Below are 24,028 nucleotides of genomic sequence, written 5' to 3'. Positions count from 1 at the left end.
TTATTTCAGCTGAAAAATAACAGGAACGTTAAACGTACTCAAATATCAGAAAAAAGAGTGTTAAAGACAAAAATGGTAACGATTTATACCAATAGAATAATATCTTACCTTATTGAAAAATTAAAAATATCCTGACTTTGAAAAAACATAGTAGGAATTCCTCCTACTAAACATTTTTGCAAACGTTTTTCAGCATAAAAAATATTTAACAATCTATTATAGTTTTGCTATGTACAATCACTAATATAGGTAATAAAAATCACGTGGCATTTTCATGCTTCATGAAATTTAATCATATTAAAATAGAGAGTAATTATACCGTATTAATGATTTTGGTTTTTCCACTTTGTATCCATTTCATTATTATGAAAATAATGAGTCTTAACCTATTTATTTTGTACCAATAAAAGTAAAAGAAAACATCATCAATGTGTGATTTGCTTCTTCCAGGAAATGTTATAAATATAATGAGAGAAAATAAACAGTGTAAATATTCATCAATTCCCATACTTGTACTCACATTAGAGGCATAATAAGCCTTGTGATGCCTATTTTAGTTTACTTTTACGAGACGTATATTTTAAAATACTCGTGATTGATACAAAACTTGTTACTCCATGAAGCTATAACTCCATACATACTGTAAATACTTCATATATTTATCTTCAGCCGTTTTTATTTGGGCGAGGTTACAAAATTGCAAAATTTATATTCCTGTAGTTTCACGAGGGGTATTAAAAATGTCTAGACCTTCTGCATTCAGGGACGTTAACTTAAAGAGCTATTAATTAAACATAAAAGAATATTAACATCCAAACTAGATTTATCACCTTAATGATGCCTTCATGTACAATTGTCACTAAACACATACAGGTATGAAATACGAAGTTGTCCACCTAACTGTTTGTGTTATTGCGACGGATGTCTATACTCCCCCTAACTTCTACTTTGTAGACATTTACTCACCAGCAACCAGTGTCGCTAAGGGACATTTCTATACTATTTGCGACACTAGAACCAAAGTTACATACTAATCAAAGATAGCGACTTAGCATTCAACGTACATCTGGATAAGGGTAAAATTTTTAACAAATTTGCCGCAGAATAATTTGTTTTACTACAAGTTAATTAAATATTCTGAAAATATTTAAAGAAATTTCGCTGTGAGGTAACTAAAACTAAATTGTTTCAGTCGGCATATCGTTGATGTAATTACTGTTGAAGAGTTGTTACTGGAGTTTAAGTGGTTCAACAGTGTTGCAGACAGCAGCCGGAGTTTCATGGTTGAGTTCTGTAATGAAACCGGCAGCAGTTTCAGCTGTTCACTATAATTACCTAGAGTTGCACAACTGCGAGACACGGCCGGTATATTTGTGTACTTCGCTTTTCACCAAAGTCATTTACTGGCACAAAGTAGTGCTCAGTAGAAGCCATTGTCCGTCCAGTAACCCACGAAATCCATTGTCAGAAAAATTATTTGAATTGGATCTCGCCCCACTTCAGTCTAGTCGCAGTTAGTTTCGCGTGTATATCTCTCAAAATAGCAGATATGAAGTAACAAGGATGATACTTCAGGCTTCAATTAGACCAACATATAGCCCAGAGTTCAAAAGTACTCAAAACCATCTAGTGCATTATACCCATGTAAGGATTCTGGCATATGGTCTCTCTTTACAATTCTATGGCGCGTTACGATACCATCTATGTTCCCAAGGTGTTCAGAAGGGAGCTCCTAACTCGGCATTACACTATACTTTGTGCAAGTAACCATTGCCTGTTCTACAGATCCTTTGCGATCCATGCGCCCTCGCACGTGCACTCACGACCTTAATGATCAGGCTACTCTGTCCTCCATCTAATATGTTCCCAAGGTGTTCAGAAGGCAGCTCCTAACTCGGCATTACACTATACTTTGTGCAAGTAACCATGGCCTGTTCTACAGATCCTTTGCGATCCATGCGCCCTCGCACGTGCACTCACGACCTTAATGATCAGGCTACTCTGTCCTCCATCTAATATGTTCCCAAGGTGTTCAGAAGGCAGCTCCTAACTCGGCATTACACTATACTTTGTGCAAGTAACCATGGCCTGTTCTACAGATCCTTTGCGATCCATGCGCCCTCGCACGTGCACTCACTTATGAACCTTAATGATCAGGCTACTCTGTCCTCCATCTAATATGTTCCCAAGGTGTTCAGAAGGCAGCTCCTAACTCGGCATTACACTATACTTTGTGCAAGTAACCATGGCCTGTTCTACAGATCCTTTGCGATCCATGCGCCCTCGCACGTGCACTCACGACCTTAATGATCAGGCTACTCTGTCCTCCATCTAATATGTTCCCAAGGTGTTCAGAAGGCAGCTCCTAACTCGGCATTACACTATACTTTGTGCAAGTAACCATGGCCTGTTCTACAGATCCTTTGCGATCCATGCGCCCTCGCACGTGCACTCACTTATGAACCTTAATGATCAGGCTACTCTGTCCTCCATCTAATATGTTCCCAAGGTGTTCAGAAGGCAGCTCCTAACTCGGCATTACACTATACTTTGTGCAAGAAACCATGGCCTGTTCTACAGATCCTTTGCGATCCATGCGCCCTCGCACGTGCACTCACGACCTTAATGATCAGGCTACTCTGTCCTCCATCTAATATGTTCCCAAGGTGTTCAGAAGTGAGCTCCTAACTCGGCAGTACACTATACTCCCTGCAAGTAACCATGGCCTGTTCTACAGATCCTTTTAATAGTAACATAATTATATGATGATATAATTATCATCATATAATCAAATACATAACAATAACAGTTACCAGAATTAAGTTTTGTAGTAATAATAGTGTATGTGATATATGAAGTAATTAAAATAAATCATTTTAGCATGTCACACTTTCGTCATGTCAAAACTAATTTTTATTCATTTTTATAAGGATAATTTTTTAATACATTAAAGGTAAAGGAAGAACTATATTACACTCTAGTATCACTACGGTTGGTGACTCAGGCACGTAGAAGGATTGATGTAGCCAGATATTAATGAAAGATAAAGTGTATAATAATCTTCCAGGAACTCCGGGTCTCCAGACAGAGTATGGTTAGCCTTTTGCTACATCAAATGCACTCAACCATTATGCCGGTGGGATTAAAACAAACTACATTCTTCATGCCAGCTGTATTATAGTACAGCAATAAATGCCCCACAGTAATATTTGAACCAATTCAGTCCTCCAGCAAGACTTCTAATAACTTTTATTTCAATAATTTAAATTTCATGTATTGCAATTCAAACAAATACTTTGTGCTCTATGGGCCTGTCATGATAAAATACTGAAATTGCACATTTCATATAAAGAATACGTGCAAAGTTTCATATAGTGTTACAGTATCATCAACTTCCTTCCGCCCGTTTACCTCATCTTTTACGAGATTATAAACAATTGCAAACAAATTATCATGAATACATTACCTATTGTCTTCAATATTAATCAAGCATCGTCAATTCATTCAGAGACACCCGATGAGGACGAGTCCCGTGGGTTAATAAATAAGAAACTGTTTTAATTTAAGGTTTCCAATGAGAGAGAATTCCCACCAAGCGTGTCTTTTTTGTTTGCTGTGAATATTTCGAAAATCTGGCATCCATTTATCACGTATTACTTCAAGCTTGACTCAGATGAGTATATGTTAGCTTGCAAAATTGTCATGCTCTGACTGGGTTTCGAACCCGGGCCTCTGGGGTAATAAGCAAATACGCTAACCACTCAGCTACGAGTGACGACTGTGAACTTAGGGCTGCGATTGGAAATTAATCCATTCCATGACTCGCTAGCATCTGGTGTCAAAGCAACAAGGCTGTTCAATGCCAGGGTTGATGCTCTGTTTTATTTAATTCTCAGCATTCGCTTGGAGCGTCCATAAAAATCATCAAAATGAAAATTAGACAGCAATTTAACGAGTTATGAACATTGAAAAGCGTATTAAACGAGGTGAAGTAGACTATTAAACCAAGCTAATATTCCCAGCTTCAACTGGTTCAACGATAAAGAACTCATCGTCGTAATTGCTGCAATAAAATCACAGAATAATTACTATTACAACGACAATGATTTGCATTCTTAGACCATTGTCATCTTCAATTATTGCTATAGGATGAGTTTCATTTGCAATTGTAAACTCAAGTAATGTCCTCTCCGATTCTCCGCCAGGTGTTTAAGCTATCTACACTTAAACAAGCTCTCTCTGGAATCATTGTAGGTTTTGTTAAACTTTTCACAGTTCATACCGAAACAAACCAATTTATCAGTGCCATATAATATTTTCTAAATATAAGGTTATAAAGTAAAAATAATTAAAAAAATGCTTCCTGCCTTTTAACATTTGACGCGGAATGATAAAATAACTATAATTAACATCTAATATAAATCAATGGCAGGCACAAACATACCGAGGTAAAGCTTAATAGATTTACTATCAATGGGGAGTCACAGTATGTATGATCTTAAGAAGTTCATCTGGAATTAAGAAATAAAAAACCATCGCATTACACGATTTCTTGCCATCTTGGTTCGGCCAATTTTAAATTTATTATTGCCCAGTGGTCAATTTCCTATGATTGGTTGTTACAAATTTAACCCTAGAACTGGCAATGGTGTCACTCTGTACTGGCGGCTCTATTTTAACAGCCTCGCAGACGTTTCTTATAATGTATCACATTTCATAACGGGTAGTCCAAATATAAACTATTATATGTCAATGTATTCACAACTATATGGAGATCATTATAATAACAATATCTTATTGTTTTCATGGAAACATATTTTTGTTTTTTTCTTTACAAAATATAAGAAAAATGCTTTTTGGACATTATTTTTGTAAATATTCCGTTGTGTAACTGCGTATCAATAAGCTTTACATCAAAACTGTAAATGTATAACTTATTAAAAATTTTGTCCTGATTCCAAAAATATATAATTATTGTAACTTTTACCTCAAAACGTATGTGTTACAGGGCTTTGTATGAAAAAGCACACGTATTTACTTATTTTAAAAAATGCGTCGAATTCTAAATAAATATTATTTTTATGGGTAAACATAATCTCATGACTGCGTTTAAACTTATATAAGTATGACAGATAAAACAAAAATAAAATAAAATAATAAATTTTAATATTACCTTATTTACATATGTACAATATATACAAAGTTTCATTTTTCACTCAGCGTCACTAGATCCAGCCCTGCGAGCTCTCTAAGATAATTTGATCGGTCTCTAATGTTTTCACCCATACTCAACAACTAAAACTATAACCTAAGAAAGCTGAAAAAACAATAATAACAACACTAAAACACTATAAAATACAATTACCACAAATACTATTGGATTCGTAACCTCAAACACAAAACCCGGCACTTACGGTAAACAAAGAAGACAATAATCGAAGTAAGAACAGTAAATCGGTACTATAGTTAATGCTCTTCCAGAATATATAAAATAAAAATCATTTATATGACCTTAATTGCCTAAAATTTCAATAACTGTACATGTCTACTTTGGCGACGAATATTCGTCCTTGCCAAATCGGACGGGCCTTTGGCGACGAAAATTAGTTTCATACCAGCTGGAGGGTTCGTAATAACTGACATGATGATGATGCATGTAGTCTGTAATTGTGGTAAATTCATTTTTTTAGATTTTAAACACTCGTATTGTGTAAAGTTTCGTGCAGTAAACTTGATTGCTAAACAATGTTATTAATAGCCAGACATACAATCAAAGGTAAAGTGTACAAACATCAAAACAAATATGATTGTGACATTTTAAATTGCACTGCAATCGTCAAAAGGCTACTGGAATATTTTGAAGAATGATGGTACACTTACAATATTGGATAAAAATCTGAAACAGTTACGCGATCTTATTACAATTCTTAGTAGAAGAACTGATCGAAGTCGTTTCCTGAATGGTCTTATAAAAGCTGATTGTGTTATCAACTACAATCGTACGAGTTGGAAGAGGAGTATTTTTATTTTCAGTATTTAACACTATTTTAGGTTTGGATTGATTTCCAGTTAATTTTTTCGTAAACAATTGTACACCAGATGATGGAATCGGGCCATGGAGTAATCTTAAAAAAAATATATATATATATATATATATATATATATATATATATATATATATACATACATACTTTATTATAATGCAATATTTATTAGTACTATTATAATAAAGTTTAATAAGTCAATTTTGTATCTATAAACATGAGCTGCGTAGATAAGAAGCTGATGGAGTACAACGACTAGAAATAAACGTTAGAGCTTCCAATGTTAATATCTATCAATTGGCAATATATGTCACGTTAAAAGCTTACAATAACAGTTACGTGAGTCACGACTGTCATTTCGAGAGAATTATGACTTTTGCCAGTTCGCCTTCCAGAGCACAAAACACTGTCAAACTCTAAGCTATATTTCAGCCAGCGTTTGGAGAATTTCCAGACGATCTCCCCGAAGTGAGTGAGTCATTTTTGGTGACGAGAAATGCCAGATAAAAGAGTTTTTTTTACTCTCTCTCTGTAATAAATCCCGAGTTTATTTTATCCCTGTGCCAATATTTCTTTCGGGGCGTTTCCGATTAGAAATTACTTAAAATAGATGTTACAAAGTTGGCAGGTCTTTGTTTGTTTACGATGGAGGAAACGGAAACGTTATTTTTTAGAAAATCTTTTATTATAAGTGAAAAAACTAAAAAAAACAAAAAAAAACACAATGTTTCAAGATGTACAGTCTGATCTCTTCCTGAGAACTAAGCTAACTCAACTACATAAAAAAATTTAAAAATTTAGAACCACACAACACTTTTAGATAAAGTTTCGTAATAGCATATGTGATTTCAAAACCTTTATATACAGTAAAATATGTAAATGTAACAGGGAATACACAGGCGAAATGAGACTATTGGACGTTAAAAGAAGAACACACAGAAAATACGATAAATGGATCGACAGACAAAACATTCCATGTTGTAATCGATCAAAAGTATGAGTTGGAATAAAGTTAATGTAATATATCGGAATTATAATTTCTATAAAAGGTCTGGGTTGCATACAATAAAATAGCGTATCAACCAATCAGTCAACTGTCAAGGGGATTACGCCGCTTTTGGTATTGTTTGAACAAACTAAACAGGAATCTACAAAATCAAACGTAATAGAGAGTTGGAATAAATAATCTAAAACTAACAAATAAAAAGACCAATACATAAATTGCTGCCATCTTGTTTCCGGGACAATCACGTTTTATATTTGGACAGAGGTCAGTTGTCTGTGATTGGTTGTTACGAACAGACGCATTGTGGGCTGTGTTTTTAGTTAAGTTTCGTTTTATTAAGTGTCCGTTTTACAGATAGTGTGCCAGGAGTTAACATGCAACTTGTTTATTGTGCGATTTCTGACTTCACAACGCTTTGTATTATTTGTTCCTTTTAACCTAGTTTGCAGTAATGTGTTATTTTAGTTATTCACCTGAGGAAGAGATCAGATAACATATCTAGAAACCCAGCGTTACTGTATTTTGTTTGCTTAATTATGACTACGTAAACCCCCTGATATCTTCACAGAGTTGAGTAATTGAGATGCAAATCATACAGATATACATTTTATAAATTATTTTATTTCAAAAATAAACACCTAAGTAAGGACTCCAGACAAAAATAAGATCATCCTAATTGAAAATATAAATCAGAGAGGACCCCATAAGAAATGTAAAAAGGCATGTATGAATTGCTATGACAGATCAAATAGATAGATACGATAGAACGTCATTACAAAAAAAGTAAAAATAAATCAGCAATTTAATTAAAACGATCAATAATTACATGTATGGATTTGTTGATTTAACCGAGTAGAGTTTGATCTAATGTCAGGCGGCTTACTAAAGGGCGGACAGTCGGACATTTTATGGAACAGGACGAAATTGAATCCAGCAATTCCAGAGAGGCATTAACTGTAATGCGGCTCGGCCCGAGCCGACTGTCCGGCCGTTGTCCCCTATTCACTCTGTAGATAGTGCGAAGTTACTTCCTGCGGGGTTCGGTTGAAATCGTCATATGACATTGTATGTTGTGCCCAAAGCAAATAGAATAAACTAAAACATGCTTTGCTCCAAGCCGGTCTTAACTTGTAGATTGTATAGTAAATACTGTGCGGTATAATTAATTAAATCCAACAGATAAACATGAATTTACTAAATATGTTAATATTAGAATTAATCGAAAGTAATTTAAATTACTATATTCAGTTTCGTTTTCACAATAATATTGTTCAACGAATTGTAAAAATCAATTTTATGTAATGTACCCTCCAACGTATTTAATAGCCTACTATAAATATAACATAATTTATATATCGTCCTTAATACATGTTTAAACAACTTTATCAATCAATGCTACGCTGATTAACGCATTTTCGGCAATACAGAGAATAAATGCTAATGGAAAAGAGATATTTTCTACATTTTGGACACTAAACGTTCCATTCAACAGAGCGTTCAAAAACTAACCTTACGTTGAATTGGCATTCTACAAATTAGAGACCAAACGTAAAGGTAAACGTCTTGCATATTTTAGAAATATAAAACATTCTTGATGTTTTCGGAACAAGATTAGTGTCAAGACAAGCATTATTGTATATTCTCGAACGTTAATTTTATGTTGGTTAAGCATTTTTAAACTTTCAGACACCAAACTGTACGTAAAGATGAACCATTCATGCATTTTTTTCGACAGGCACACCGTTACATTCTTGGAATTTACGAACGTAATGTCACGGCAAATATTCTCATCACTTTGGAATATAAACATTAGGCCTACCTAAATTTAAATATTCTTGAAATGTAGGATTTCAAACGTCACATTAAGGTATACGTTTTCAATATTTTGAACTCCGAACTTTTAGAAACTACATCATGTATTCTATAAAATATTTGTACGATTGATGTGGGTGCGTCGGTGGGGTGGGAGGGGAGACACCTTGACGTAATTATATCGACATGCCGCACTGGAATTTAATTTCCGCAGTCGGAGAAATACAGGCGAGCGAATAGGAAGAGGAGAGATTGTAGCGTGGAAAGACGAACACACATTTGCAATCTGCTCACTGTTGTCTATACATATTACACGTTTGAATAATACATAACACTGAGCCAATATTCTTAGTCGGACATACAATAAAATTAAAGAATATAAAACAGAGTTATATCGATTTGGAATTAATTGTGTACTCAGAAAGATCCATATTTTCACTTTACTGTTACATTTTCAAAAAGTAAACACTTTAAAAGAAAAAAAAGATAAATAGTTTGAATACGTATTAATTATATATTTAAAATGGAACCACCTCCCCCCCATGATTAGAGGTATTTATAAACCAATAAAAACGGAATATCGAAAGTTCCGATAGGCCAGTTTAAGTCTCTAAGACATTTATATCAAGACGGACAGGGAGATAACGATATGATTTTAAGAAACCGTCGAGTCAGATTGATTACAGCCTAGAGGTAATATATATTATGTTTTAAGTCTTCACGGTTTATCTGAACAGAGTTACTTGAACCTTGCTGATTTTCCACCTTTTGACCCCAAAATCAATAGAGTTCTTTCTTGATTGGACCACGAGTAACTTATGTACCAAATTTAAAGTCCCTAGGACCTTTCTACACGAAAGATCGCCTTCGTTAAAGCTTAACCAAATAAGAAATTGTTTAAGGTATAAAACCGTATGAAGAGTTACCGCACAGAAGGACAAACAGACATCAACGCGATTGCAAGTAATATAAATTGTTTATTAACGGCCATAATAATTGGATCTTTAATACACATAAAAGCCTGAAAATGTTATGTACGTTTTTATTTATGGCGTATAAGTCAAGGTCGTTCCACTACAGCTGGCCCTTAAATATAACTGTTAGGTTTAGTCTTCTCGATTCGCCAATAACTGACCAATAAAAAAAATTCTCAAAACTTTCAGAAAATGTAAAGATCCATGTATTTTTGATTGAATCTAAACTCGTAACTCATTTAAGGCTATAATCTATTGGGTATTTTTAGTTGTTGTTGAAAATTATAAGTTTTTCGCTTTCGTCTAACATTAATTTATTTTAAAGCCCCAGGGGCCCGTGGCCGGCAGGTACGGCCCTGCTTGCAGATCAAAGAGTCCCAACACCGCTGCGCCGCGGCCACGCCGTCATATGATAGAGCCAATTAGTAATGGTCCCACATGGTCTGATGAATGGTGGTTCCTGTGCGAGGTACGTGTAGAGGGGCGTGTCGCACAACACGCACGATCCGATGCTATCTTGCCTTCCAAACTGGACAACGGCTTTTATCCGAATCACAACGTGTTTTATAGCTTACGTTCTCAGCTATTTCTAGGATTAAAACATTCATATGAGCTAATAAATCGAAAAGTCCTTTGACCTTCTGATTCCAAAATCAATAGGGTCCTTCCTTAGACTAAGAGGAACCTATGTACCAAGTTTCAAGTCTCTAGGATCATAGTTGTCACGCAGACGGGCAAACATACAGACAGATGGGTGAACTAATCTTTGACCTCAAAATCAATAGGATCCTGCCTTAGACCATGAGGAACTGTGTACCAAGGTTTCAAGTCTCTAGGAACCCTCTCTTAAGAGTTATCACACAGACGGGCAAACATACAGACAGGTGGGTGAACTAATCTTTGCCCCCTAAATCAATAGGATCCTGCCTTAGACCATGAGGAACTGTGTACCAAGGTTTCAAGTCTCTAGGAACCCTCTCTTAAGAGTTATCACACAGACGGGCAAACATACAGACAGATGGGTGAACTAATCTTTGACCTCAAAACCAATAGGATCCTTCCGTTAGACCATGAGGAACTGTGTACCAAGTTTAAAGTCTGTAGGAACCCTCTCTTAAGAGTTATCACACAGACGGGCAAACATACAGACAGATGGGTGAACTAATCTTTGACCTCAAAACCAATAGGATCCTTCCGTAGACCATGAGGAACTGTGTACCAAGGTTAAAGTCTGTAGGAACCCTCTCTTAAGAGTTATCACACAGACGGGCAAACATACAGACAGATGGGTGAACTAATCTTTGACCTCAAAACCAATAGGATCCTTCCGTAGACCATGAGGAACTGTGTACCAAGTTTAAAGTCTCTAGGAACCCTCTCTTAAGAGTTATCACACAGACGGGCAAACATACAGACAGATGGGTGAACTAATCTTTGACCTCAAAACCAATAGGATCCTTCCGTAGACCATGAGGAACTGTGTACCAAGGTTTAAAGTCTGTAGGAACCCTCTCTTAAGAGTTATCACACAGACGGGCAAACATACAGACAGATGGGTGAACTAATCTTTGACCTCAAAATCAATAGGATCCTTCCGTAGACCATGAGGAACTGTGTACCAAGTTTAAAGTCTGTAGGAACCCTCTCTTAAGAGTTATCACACAGACGGGCAAACATACAGACAGATGGGTGAACTAATCTTTGACCTCAAAATCAATAGGATCCTGCCTTAGACCATGAGGAACTGTGTACCAAGTTTAAAGTCTCTAGGAACCCTCTCTTAAGAGTTATCACACAGACGGGCAAACATACAGACAGGTGGGTGAACTAATCTTTGCCCCCTAAATCAATAGGATCCTTCCGTAGACCATTAGGAACTGTGTACCAAGGTTAAAGCCTCTAGGAACCCTCTCTTAAGAGTTATCACACTGACGGGCAAACATACAGACAGGTGGGTGAACTAATCTTTGCCCCCTAAATCAATAGGATCCTTCCGTAGACCATGAGGAACTATGTACAGTACCAAGTTTAAAGTCTCTAGGAACTTTTTCTTAAGAGTAATCGCACAGACGGACAGACTGTCGTATAACAACACGATTTATACGGGTCCAGTCAGGTCCTTAATAATTAAGAGCCAAACTCAACCAACAAGTTATGTAATGGTCATTACAGCACGAGGGAGACATTTGCCGATGTTCAGGGATTCCAAAATCTTGTTTCAGCTCAAGGTTAGAGGTTTTCCCTTTTAAACCTTGTTTAATTGAAGGATAACCATTCGGCGCTGAGTGTAAAACCTTATCGTAGGACTGAATAAGCTTATACAAGTAACTTTAATCAAGCTTTTTTTCAAAGTATTTTATAAAAAATATTGTTATATTATTTTGACAAACATAACATATGTTAGTGATGTAAATAATCAGGGTGTGAATGACCAAAGGTATCAGTAGTAATTTGTAAAAATAACCTCATCAGACGTTAGGTTACAAATACTGTTATAACATTTTCGTTCCAAGACTCTTTTGAACTACGATATAGACCAAATGATCGAAGAGTTACGTAATGGACTCTTTATGTGACGTATTGTAATGATAATCATTACGCAACGGTTTGGAAATAAGATTACGTCACTGTTACAGCTTGTCCATAAATAATAACTTGTGTCCTTTATGCAAAATTAACGTCACATATTATCGTGTCCAGGAATAAATACACGTAGAACGGTTTATCTATAACGTTGCTGTAAATTAATGATAATTCTTTTGTTTGTACTGACCGACCATTTTAAAAACATTAAACAATAATAATGGGTTATTTTTTAAAGAGCAAAACGTAACGAAAAAACTGCACTTAAGAGAACAAACTGTCAACATCAGTTGTAAAAAACAAATGAACGAGACAATAAAAGGACCTGGTCGAGCCCAAACAGCAGCTATGTACATTAAACAGACAATACAGCAGATACAACTGCCACTTCACTCCATTGCATGCAAGGCACACTGCGCTCATAACTGCATGCAAGCACATCAGTGGCTCTGTACGACGCGACAGACGACCGACTCGCGTCGTACGGCACACTCGCTCATCGGCTTTTGGCACGACTAAACTGCTGCACCGTTGTCAAATACTGTTGTCTGTGAAGTTTGAAGTCGCTTTAAACTTTCCAGTGTCGTTTTAACCTTGAAATTGCATAAATAAATAACTTATTGTCTCTAGTTATAAATATTAATTTTTCCAACTACTGACGATGGGCATTGTATACATGAATTGTTAAAGGCAAAACCATGCCAAATGTACAAATTTGGATAGTTTGAAAAAAGCAAGACTATTGAAACAATATTTCTATTAAATAATACTAAACTATACATACTTAACAAGTTCTTGTAAATTATATTTTTTAGACATACAAAACCCATTAATGATGTACATGTACGAATTTATCACTAAATAACACCTTTTTTCTTGTAAATTATATTTTTTAGACATACAAAACCCATTAATGATTTACATGTACGAATTTATCACTAAATAACACCTTTTTTGTTCTTTGTCAACTAATGATGATTTCGAAGAAAAGCAAGAGTATTTCGGATATTTTAAACGTTATGAATGAAACAACAGCAAAATACATATAATGCAACACTTTCGGGAACTGCTCCTCTCTTTAAACGTAAAGTTGTATTAAGCACGAATAAAACGTGATAATTCAAAAACGTTTTAAATCGGAAAAGACTAAATAATAGAAAATATAAAAAATCAATCATATCAAAATACTGAAAATCGACTTGAGTAGGCTAAATCAGCAATTCAAGAACTCGATGCTAGTGATCGTTTATTCGGTGTGATGTTTCTTGACTTCTATGTATGACTGACCTTACGTTTTAAATTTGAGGACCTGAATACGAGCGTTTATAACAAGTTATCAAAATGTCCAGATTTATAAAAAGATAAGTCCTGTTTTTCTTACATGTTCTGGCATACGAGTTATACAGATATTGAAGTTTTTCTATTTGAGACGGTCGCTTATGATTAAAAGGATACACTTACAAAGGTTAAGACAAAGGTCTTAGATATTAGGCAATAGATGAGAAAAGTACCAAAACAATGGCCCAGGTACAGCTACTGAACTGGAATGGCAACTGTTCTCTCTTATCATTCTAACACATTAACCAATAAGCCAACTTACCAGATATCACACTATGCCATTAATAAACCTTAAATAAATAAATAAATAAATATATATATATATATATATATATATATATATATATATATATTACATAGCCAGTAGTAAAGTTACAGTACGGATATTACATTACATTAACGATTGAAGACAATGTGATTATGAATGTTACCTTACGAAACGAAACAGAATTACATGGCGTACCGCAGAGGGAAGTCTTAGGCCCCAGAAAAATTACTTCAATAATTAATTATTTGTGTCATTGCAACCAGATTCGATTATGTGCAAGATTTGAAGGTAAGAAAACCAACATTTAATTGAAAAGGAACATGAAATCAAAATAATGTCCAGTTTATATAAACACAATACTTTTTATAAACAAAAACTATCAGTGCAAGCAAACCTGCAGAAAAAGCTTTATAAAGCAGTAACTCAAAATATATAAAGTGTTATAAGAATTGTCTTAGAAATGGTGAAAATGTTAATGCAATTCAGTGTATTCCATTAATTCTCATCAGGGTTTTTTATACTTTTCTAACTGTTATTACCTCACAATATGCAAAAGAACTCTCGAATTAAGCTGTAAAACACACACAGAGCCTGCTGGAGTATAGCCTACACTGGGATGGGGAATAATTTTTACAATCTTCACCGGCTTCCAAAATGATCGGGTTTTGAGCTTTTTAATCAAAATATTTTTAATAGCGCAGCCCCTTCTAGACCCGATGTAAACTGTTTTATGTATAACCGTATGTATAATCAATGGGCAAATTGAAAATTTCGAAATATTCTGCAAATTTGTTTTAGTTGCGATTTTTGTTTTAGTACATGAGTAAGATTTCTTTTTGGAAGATATCATACAAGCCTTGTCATATCCGTTGATGTGTCTACCACGTTTTCAAAACACCTTAAAATGAAAAATGGGGTTTTACATTAAACTGTCGTATGTTTAAAATATTAGTTCTATACTCGTTACCGATGTGAAAAGCATGTTTGCAGCAACAAAAACACGAATTGCACGTTTTTGTTCTCAGGTTTGCCTTTGCTGTGTTCATCGCTTTGGATTTAAGTATTTACTCTTTATGTCTCTCACGTACTCTTATGTACTCTTTGTGTCATTAGCATCCACATCTTTACGATTCAGGACAGTTGAAGAAGGAGACAGATACAAGTAATCGAAACGTCGTGTTTCTGTTGTGTAACAAACAATGATGGCAAATTTCCGTAATCTGTAACGTCATATTGGAATAATTCTGTGCTTTTTACCTAATGACAATCTTGAATGGCAAAAGAAGATCCAAAATAAAACTAAACAGTTTTATTTTGATTTAAATGAGTCATACCTTTTACAAATAAAAATTATAAAATATTCTAAACGTTAGATATAGTAGTGGAAACATAAGTTTTCCGGACATTTGCCATCGTTCAGTAATACCATATAATCAATACAATCACTGAACGACGACAAATGAATAAAAATCCTGTTTTCTTCACAATCCTTCCATCGCCAAAAATAAACTTCAAACAAAGAATGTTTGCAATATTTTACGATGGCCCCAAAGAATATTAAAATGGTTGTGTCTCTTCCTCAATCGGGATATTTATAAATAGATTAAAGCCACAGACACACAAAGTGAAGAAAAGGCAAATATTTACGAAAACGTAAATTTCAGTAACTTTTTTCACAAACCAAGTATTTTCCAATAAGGAATACGATCGATAATTTATTACACTGAAAGTATAGATGTCACACTATATGTTGGAAAATAATCTCTAGTGCATATTTTTCAGTTTCAACAGAGTTTTAGACAAAACAAGAGCTCACACTGTACTGTTACGAGTAATAATGTTGTTGAGAGCCAAGCGGAGTCTCGCTTTCGTTTCAACATAAAAGGTGGGTGGAGATTCATTTGGTTACGAACATTCCATGTCCACTCTCCATGTATTACCCTCCTTTAGTTCTTATTGCGTGGCTCTCTCCATTAAACGATAGACTTTATTCATAAACTCGGACTTTGTATAGTAAAGTACTTTGTTCAGTAAATCGATCTCATCGTAAATAAAATAGTGTCATGTATAGAATATGGCATAAATACCTTTGAAATCATTGACGATTCTGTCAAATATGAACATAATTATTTTTTGAGCGTACTGAAAAATAAAACAATATTGTTCACTGTCATTAAGTTTTCACAACTCATAACATATGACAAACAGTTTCATAATATGAAGTGAGGAACTACTGTTCCTTCTCTCGCCACGATTTTTGACAACATTTTCCTTTAGTTACCTTTAATTTAATATTATCAAACTAACCACATATTACAATAAATAACGATAGCTATTTTTACAAACATAACGTTTGTAGTTTAATCGTTGATAAATAAATTATTTTTATATGACAACTAACGTGTACTATTTACTGACTTGTTACTATCCCCTCTATACCATTTTAGTCCAATTGACATTTCAGGAGAGGTAATCTAAGAATTCATAAAAGATCCTATATTTATTGTATAAACTTACAATATAGTCTATTCGTAATAATTGATCTTCGAAGTTTCAAAAGTCTTAAATACGAAAGAGGTAATTACATTTATCCATTGTCATTTTCTTACAACTTTACGTTCTTTTTAGGTGAAATACTAACTCAACCAGTCTTTTCTGTAAATCATTTTACAATTTCAGATAAATTCCGTTCTAATTAAGTTTAAGTCTGTTACAAGGCATTGAAAGGACTTTGGAAACGAAGTGACACTAGTTGTGTGCAAGAGAATGATTATGGGTGATTCTTTTGACACGTATTTTTATATACAGTATACCTTGTTTAGACTAAATCTATAGGCGCCAACTATGAAATTATGCCATTGCAAGCAATTTTAGCGTTGTAAATCACTGCATTTGAGGTTTAGAGTAAGTCATTACAGGATGAAGCATACGATTGCGATTTCTTTTTAAGACTCATATTTCATATTAAATAATTTACATCCTCTCTTCGACTACAACTTATTTGTATTTTGTGCAATGGGCTCCCAGGTTTGTGCTCGAAAATGAAAACAAACTCACGGCAGAGAGACGTCCACAGCAAGCGCCAAGCATGGCAAACAAAAACAAACAACGAAAACAAACACTGTCACAAACACAACACTGGCCCACTCACATGACTTGTCTTGGAGAAATTAGTGCCCATTCCATGGAGACGGGGGAAAGCTACATCGGGGTACAGGAGACGGTGGTCTGCATGGTCGACCTACAGGTACAGGACAGAGCACGTCTACCTACAGGAGCTGGACAACGTCACTGCCACCTACACTGGGCTATCCCCACGACAAGTTTGGCGATAAACACAGCACTGTCTCGTATATATACAATCGAACTAGTGTAAAACTGTTAATTTATTTGCACTTTGGTTTCGCTTGAGCCTATTTCTCCCTGAGGTAGATTGTTTGGAAAAGTTTCTGGAAACAATATTTCAGTTATAAAAAAGTGAACAAATTAAAGCGAATAAAAAACGAATTATGTTCAATTAAAAAGTAACCCTATAAATGAGAATTAGAATGTGAAAAAATAATTCCTAATGCTTCATTAATAAATCAAAATTTTATAATATAACAAGAATTTCAAAAAAATTATGTAAATAGATTAAATTGGTTTATCAACTAAACAATCTGCACGTATCTTACACTGGTTTCGAAACGTACAAAAACAATAAAAAATCACAGCACAATAAGTGTCAACAGTATAAAAAGTACAAAATCGCGTGGGCAATAGGTTGACGGGCGTTGTGAGGAAGACGCTACCGCTACGCTCGCGTGAGGGCAACTGAATGACGTAGATCAGGGGGCGAGAGAGGCGCGGCCTGTGGCGACGTCGCGTACTACTCTACAGCGTCCGTAGCGTCGTAGCCTGCAGTGTAAACAAAGCGTCGGCGTCGCGGCGCGGGTGTCCCGTACATAGCTACTGCATCTTGGTTTATATGCTGTTATCTACGGCTCTAGTAGAAAATATGAAACATATTAGTAATAGTACAAATAATGTATATGAGGATTTACTTGACGGGGACAAAATGTAATGTAGTGTGGTTGTAAAACACTAGTTCTTGTCATAATTTAATGCTCTAATTTTTCCAAGACGTCACCTTCTAAAAAGTGAAAGGCTTCATGTAAATTAAAACCAAGTGCTACCGAAGAAAATGACTGTCAAATTCTCTTTTACGATGACCTAACAGCTACAGTAGTGGATTTCACTTTCTTAGATTCCCGAAACACAACCACCCCTCCACACAAAGAAACCAATCATTGTTAAAACATATCTTACCAAAAAACGGCAAAAAGAATGAATTCGTAATTTTATAACAAATATGTTTTATTGAAATAAAGCACTTTGAAAATAAAGCAACTGAATAAGAGTGCTAGAAGAAAGAATATGGCCTAAAAGAAGTAGATGCAAAAAATTGATTACTAATTACGTAGAAAACTACTCAAGATAATAAAAGTGATCTACAAATAATAGATCTAAGGTTGTTACAATTTAAATCACTAAAATACGCTTAAAACATAATACTCGGACGAAAAAGAATACTTATATTTACAACAGTCACACGTACAGAAAAATACTGGTATAATAATTCAGCCATATTATGCAAAACTGACGGTAAAAGAGTAGGTTCTTGTTTTACTCGTAAAGATGGAAATGGGCTTGTATACAGAAGCGGGTTCTTTGGATTCCTTAAGGGATGAAAAAATAAACGTTCGAGAGCTTTTTTAATTAGCAAGAGGAGTGTTTAATTAACGCACTTAATAAAGCGTCTTTACTGTGTGAATATTTTGTCCATTTAGTAAAGACCTCGCGGAGTGCCAGTAAAGGTACATCCAACTTTTATCCCTTTACTCAGGAGGAATTTAATTTTGCACTGCTATAAATGTAACCGTATTTATTATAATACTCGCTATAGTAAAAATATGATAAGTTCATGTACAAACATTTTGTAGAGCTGATGTTTATTTAAATCTGAACCTATCAGTAGGGATATCAAAAGTATTAAAGTATGATAATTTTGTCAGATCATATTTTTCAGGTTGATGCACGTAAAACCAACCGTCAACCACGTAAATAAATGTTTAATCAGCGTCACTTAACATGTCTAGTTGGCTGTGATGAAGAGGCGCACTCAGTATCTTTACCTAGTTGTCTGACGGGAATATAACTATTGTTTTTGTGTCTGAAAATCTGCGAAACATATATTCTGAGAAAAATGATCCTTTCAAATATTTAACCTCTTCATACCCATCCATTTCGACCTCCACCATAACTGGTGAGGCAGACAATAGATTTATTTCTTAGAAAACTATTTCTTTTTCGATTTCGAGAAAACATGCTCGTATGCTTATACAGTGTATTGGCTCTCAATTCCTGGAATATAAGGAAGTGATTTCAATATACGCTTGAATAATCCGAACTTTATTCATGCACTCGTTTATAGGTACTCTATTATTGATCGCAGTTCTACGAACCGCATGTAAATTAAAACAGCTGAGTATAAAGTTTTGTCTCTATTAATTGAGTTACCTATTATGGTCATACAGTAATGTATGATGAACGTTTTTACGAAAATAGTAACTATGGCAAATTTGTGAATACAATTTATGTGCAAAGTGAGTATCGTCAAGTGTTTCATGACAATCCCTGTGAATGATGCAGTATTTATTGATGCGATTAGGAGTTTAAGGAAACAGGCGGTTTATTGGACAAAACGCGTACAGGTAGATTAAAAATTCAAGACAATTTTGTCATAAGTTCAAAATTCTTTGCGGAAACGTAGTCGAGAGTTGAATGTCCCCAAGTCGACAATTCACAAAGTCTTGAAGAAAAGATTTCAATTAAAACAAACCTCAAAGTATTGCATGCTTTTAAGCCTGATTATAAAGTAAACAGGCATGACTTTGCTTTCGTTATTCTGTATGAAAATGGACTTTTATATAGAAATTTTATAAACCACACTGTTTTAGTGATGAACTACCCTTCACTTTCCTGGAAGGTCATAACGTTCCTATATTAAAGCAACGAATCAAAAGCTGCGATTTAATCATTCTCATCTCGAGCTCATAAACATTGACGAACAACTATTTAGAGTGGTCTGCCCGCTAATTCTATGTTAATATTTTTCTTGTACTGTGAACATTACTTTGTCGACAAACTGTATTTGTAACAAAATATGTTTTTAATTGGGCAGTCCTTGTTGATAACACTAATCTAAAGTAACTTCTTATTTATAAAGCAATCGATCCAATAGTAATATTTAATAATTTAAATAAATGCTTTGACCATAATATATTTTACATTTACTCCCACAGTAAAACACAAATATTAAGTTTCTCTACGCAAGAACACTTTACATAATTTAAACTAATAATAAAACACTTTCGTAACGTAATTAACACCATACGTTACTATTAAGTGCAGAATTAAAAAAAGTTTATTTCAGTTTACAGCATTCAATTACAAACCCATAGCGCAGGCTAAGGATTCATACAAGCAAGCTTACAACGAATATAAACTTCATAGAAGCAATCCCTGACAAAGTATCTTGCTGTGGAACTTTTTAACGAGAAAACTTCCCTGATTTTGTTTTCAAACTTGAAAGGCAGGCAATCACTTATACAGGTAAATTAATTTTTATTTCATCCAATGGCAATATAGAGATAAAAGTATTCTCTAAGACAAATATTTAAAAGTTTGAAAAATGATTTAATAATTACATTCAATTCTCCGATAACTAAAAGTAGGAAACTGTGGGTAAGGATGATAAATATTGAGTGATATTGTGCGAATTCCGACATAAAATTATGTTTTCAACTCACTAATACCTGACCATGATAAATTAACTTATTGTCTTAAAAGAGGTCCAAATCATGCATAAATAGATTATTTTAGATTAATACTAACATTTGATCTTTTAAAGAACTATAAAAATGCTGTAAATTGATTCTTGATAATATCCAAAAATGTTAAGTTGCATCAAAATTCCTTATGTATCTCTCATTTCTCAACAACAGCTCGGTAGATATTTCTGCAATGTTCTAAACAGCCCCTGAATCCACAATAAAGCCATACTTAAACAATACAAAGTCAGATTTACAAGCTAAAAGTGGCAAAAAATCCAGGGCACGTCGTTTTCATTTCCACATTGTCCAAGAATATGCCAAAGCCACAATTAAAAATAGTTAAAGAACTCTACTTCACCAGTTCAACAAATGACAAGAGGTCCTAGAGTAGTACAGAGTGGAATAAACATGAAAAGTTAAGTAATAGAACGTTTGTACTACTCATTTAACACGAGAGTGGTTGTGTCAATCTTCTCTGGTGAAAGGGTATGGTTGAGATCTTATTCCTCAAGACCTCTTTACCGACTTAATTTCTACCACGACTGTAACCTGAAGTCTTCCCCCTCTCTCTCATTTCTCAACTCTCTGCCCCCTTCCCTTCACCATCCTTTCTTTTCCTCCTCCCTTCCGTCCTTTCATCTCTACAACCCTCTACCTCCTACATCACTCTCTCTGTGCGGTTAAAGTATTTTACTTTAGATGGCATGGGATCAGGTGCTATGATGCAGCCCAGTCCTTACAGCAACGTACTACAAGACTTCAACACCTGAAGTTAGAAAAGCTGCAGGATCTGTACTAAGGAATTTTTCCCACTGGTTCATACATTTAGGTCACCCATCATGAAAAATTACGCTTGATAATATTAAATATCTCTAAGAATTGGGGTCAGTGATGAGGACTCACAGCTTCCAAAATTTAACAACCAAGGACAAGATCATATTACGGGCAATGACTATCGCCGATTCTACCGTATCTTGTTTACTCGCAGTTCAGCTGGTAGGCCGTGCTGTAGCGTGACCTGCGCTGTAGCGTGACCGGCCCTGTAGCGTAGCCGCAGCCACCGTTAGTTACCTCAGCTACAGCACCGCTATTCCACGCTCCCTTACCCCCAACGACACAAACCGGCCGATATAATCGCTGTACGCTGTACTGTTAATTATTGAAATGTGAGCAGGCGGCGTGACCAAAGCGAGCGTAAGAGTGCCACAGACCGGCGTCTGGTTGGAGTTATTGGCCGCAACACGACCCGCTACGGCACGTGTGAAGTGGTCGGGTTGGGTTCACTCATCTGACAACTATAAACTGGTCTGTCTACGTGTGTTATGGGTATTATTATCGAGTAGAGTGAGGCAATAACATGGACCAGTAACAACCTTATCTGTTACTAAAACGTCTTGGAGCGACCCACAAGTATATGGACCAATTCATTTCGTAAATCCAGACAGGTCAAAATGTTCAAAAGATAAACTGGGCAACCACTTTTCGTGTCATTTTTGTTACCGCCATTTAAATTTCGTACTATCTTCCTAGTACGAGACCTTTTCTTGTTAAATCTCTCTGCACGGATACTGGAAATAAGTACTTTTGAGAAAAGGGTTACTCATTAGAGACTATCCTTTTCTTAAAAACAAATTTGCCAAATTTTTGCTATGATGATGTCAAATAATTTTGGAAAATTTTATGATGTGCCAAAAGAGTTTGGTGCTCGGATAAAAAAGGGTGTTTCAATCTGAAGAGTGTGCTTAAAATGGGATAATTTTGATTTTGCACTGCGTATATTAACTTTATAAACGACTCTTTCATTGTTTTTTTTTTAACTGGATCACTGAATTTTGACATCCACAATTGGCTCAATATAATTTTCTATAGATGTGCTAGAGTAGAATTAAAAAAAAAAGAACTGAAACGACTGTAACTAAAACAGAATAGACTTAGTTTGAATGTTATTTTCAAAGCATTAGCTATAGTCTGTCTATCGATGTTTGTTCTAGGGACACTGCAGTGTAGACACCAAACATGGGGGGATTACAGTGCGAGCAGTAATCAAACATAACGGGCAACTATCAGCCAATCGGCACGAGTCTATCTGTCAGGTACAACAATTAGTCGTCGTCATGACAACCGAACTGTGGTGTGGCATTCCATCTGCCAGAGTGGACTCTGATCTACTGTAATCTATCTTCTTGCATCGATAAAGGTCCTGAGTGGAAATCGCATTGTATGAATCTCAGTGCTAAAATTATCTGGGAAGGATCAATGGAACAGCTCCTCGAAGAATGGAGTGCGCCGATAGTCGAGCGGCCAAGACGTTACCACTCTACTTTGCATTAATAATCGTTGTACAGTTCCCAACAACTCATCAAACCCTTAAGACGCATATGCCTAATTAGAGATAAGGTACCAGTCTGCGGCGACCAGTTTGGGATATCTTTTATGCTTTCTTGCTGTCAACCTCTACACACGTTTGGAGCACTCTTTCAGTTCTCTTCCGGATCAGAGTGTCTCAAAAGATTCGTTCACATCGAAGTTTCGTTCACTTTTGTTACACTTTGGGTCTGAGTTAGATATCCTGTCAGTAACCGTTGCACTTTGTATCAGTACCATCGACGTTGTATTGTATCAACTCCCCTCCTTATTATGTTTGATAAGATCCTCCCACAGGCCAGTGGCTCAGGTAACGGGGGCAGGACGGGTAGAAAAGGGCTTAAAATGGGGTTGGCTGCTCCTTTATTTGTTAAAAAATCGCTTCAAGAAAAATGAGGTCCGTCTTCCACGAATTATTGTTTTCTTAGTTTGCCCACTCTTTTCCTCATTGGTCTTTGAACTAAACAATTTTGTAGTAAATTAAAGAGTAGTGCTTAGTTATCAGTTCAATTTTCTTGGGGTGGACACAAAGACAACGTTTCCAACGATAGCTATGTGATTCTTTTGACATTTATTTCTTTAAAACCCCAATAAAAATGTTTTCTATAATTTAAATTCTATATAAATTTACAAACAATCCCTCGAATAATATACTTTTTATTTCTGTGAGGCCTTTCGTGCTCAAGGAACACATCATCAGACCCACATAACTGAATAAAAGTGTTTGTTATAACTGAATAAAAATAATTTGGATTGTTAGAACC

The 24,028-nt window shown here is 35.2% G+C and overlaps 1 protein-coding gene across 1 annotated transcript in view; it reads right to left on the bottom strand.

The window, feature by feature from the left end:
- The window catches only part of LOC124368270, a 339,192-nt gene that overhangs the window by 176,678 nt on the left and 138,486 nt on the right, over positions 1 to 24,028 (bottom strand). The window lies entirely within an intron of this gene.

The sequence above is a fragment of the Homalodisca vitripennis genome, chromosome 8 (genome assembly GCF_021130785.1).
Source record: "Homalodisca vitripennis isolate AUS2020 chromosome 8, UT_GWSS_2.1, whole genome shotgun sequence".
Classification (NCBI taxonomy): Eukaryota; Metazoa; Arthropoda; class Insecta; order Hemiptera; family Cicadellidae; genus Homalodisca; species Homalodisca vitripennis.
Note: the sequence above shows the minus strand (reverse complement) of the source record. Positions and strands in the feature narration are given on the sequence as shown.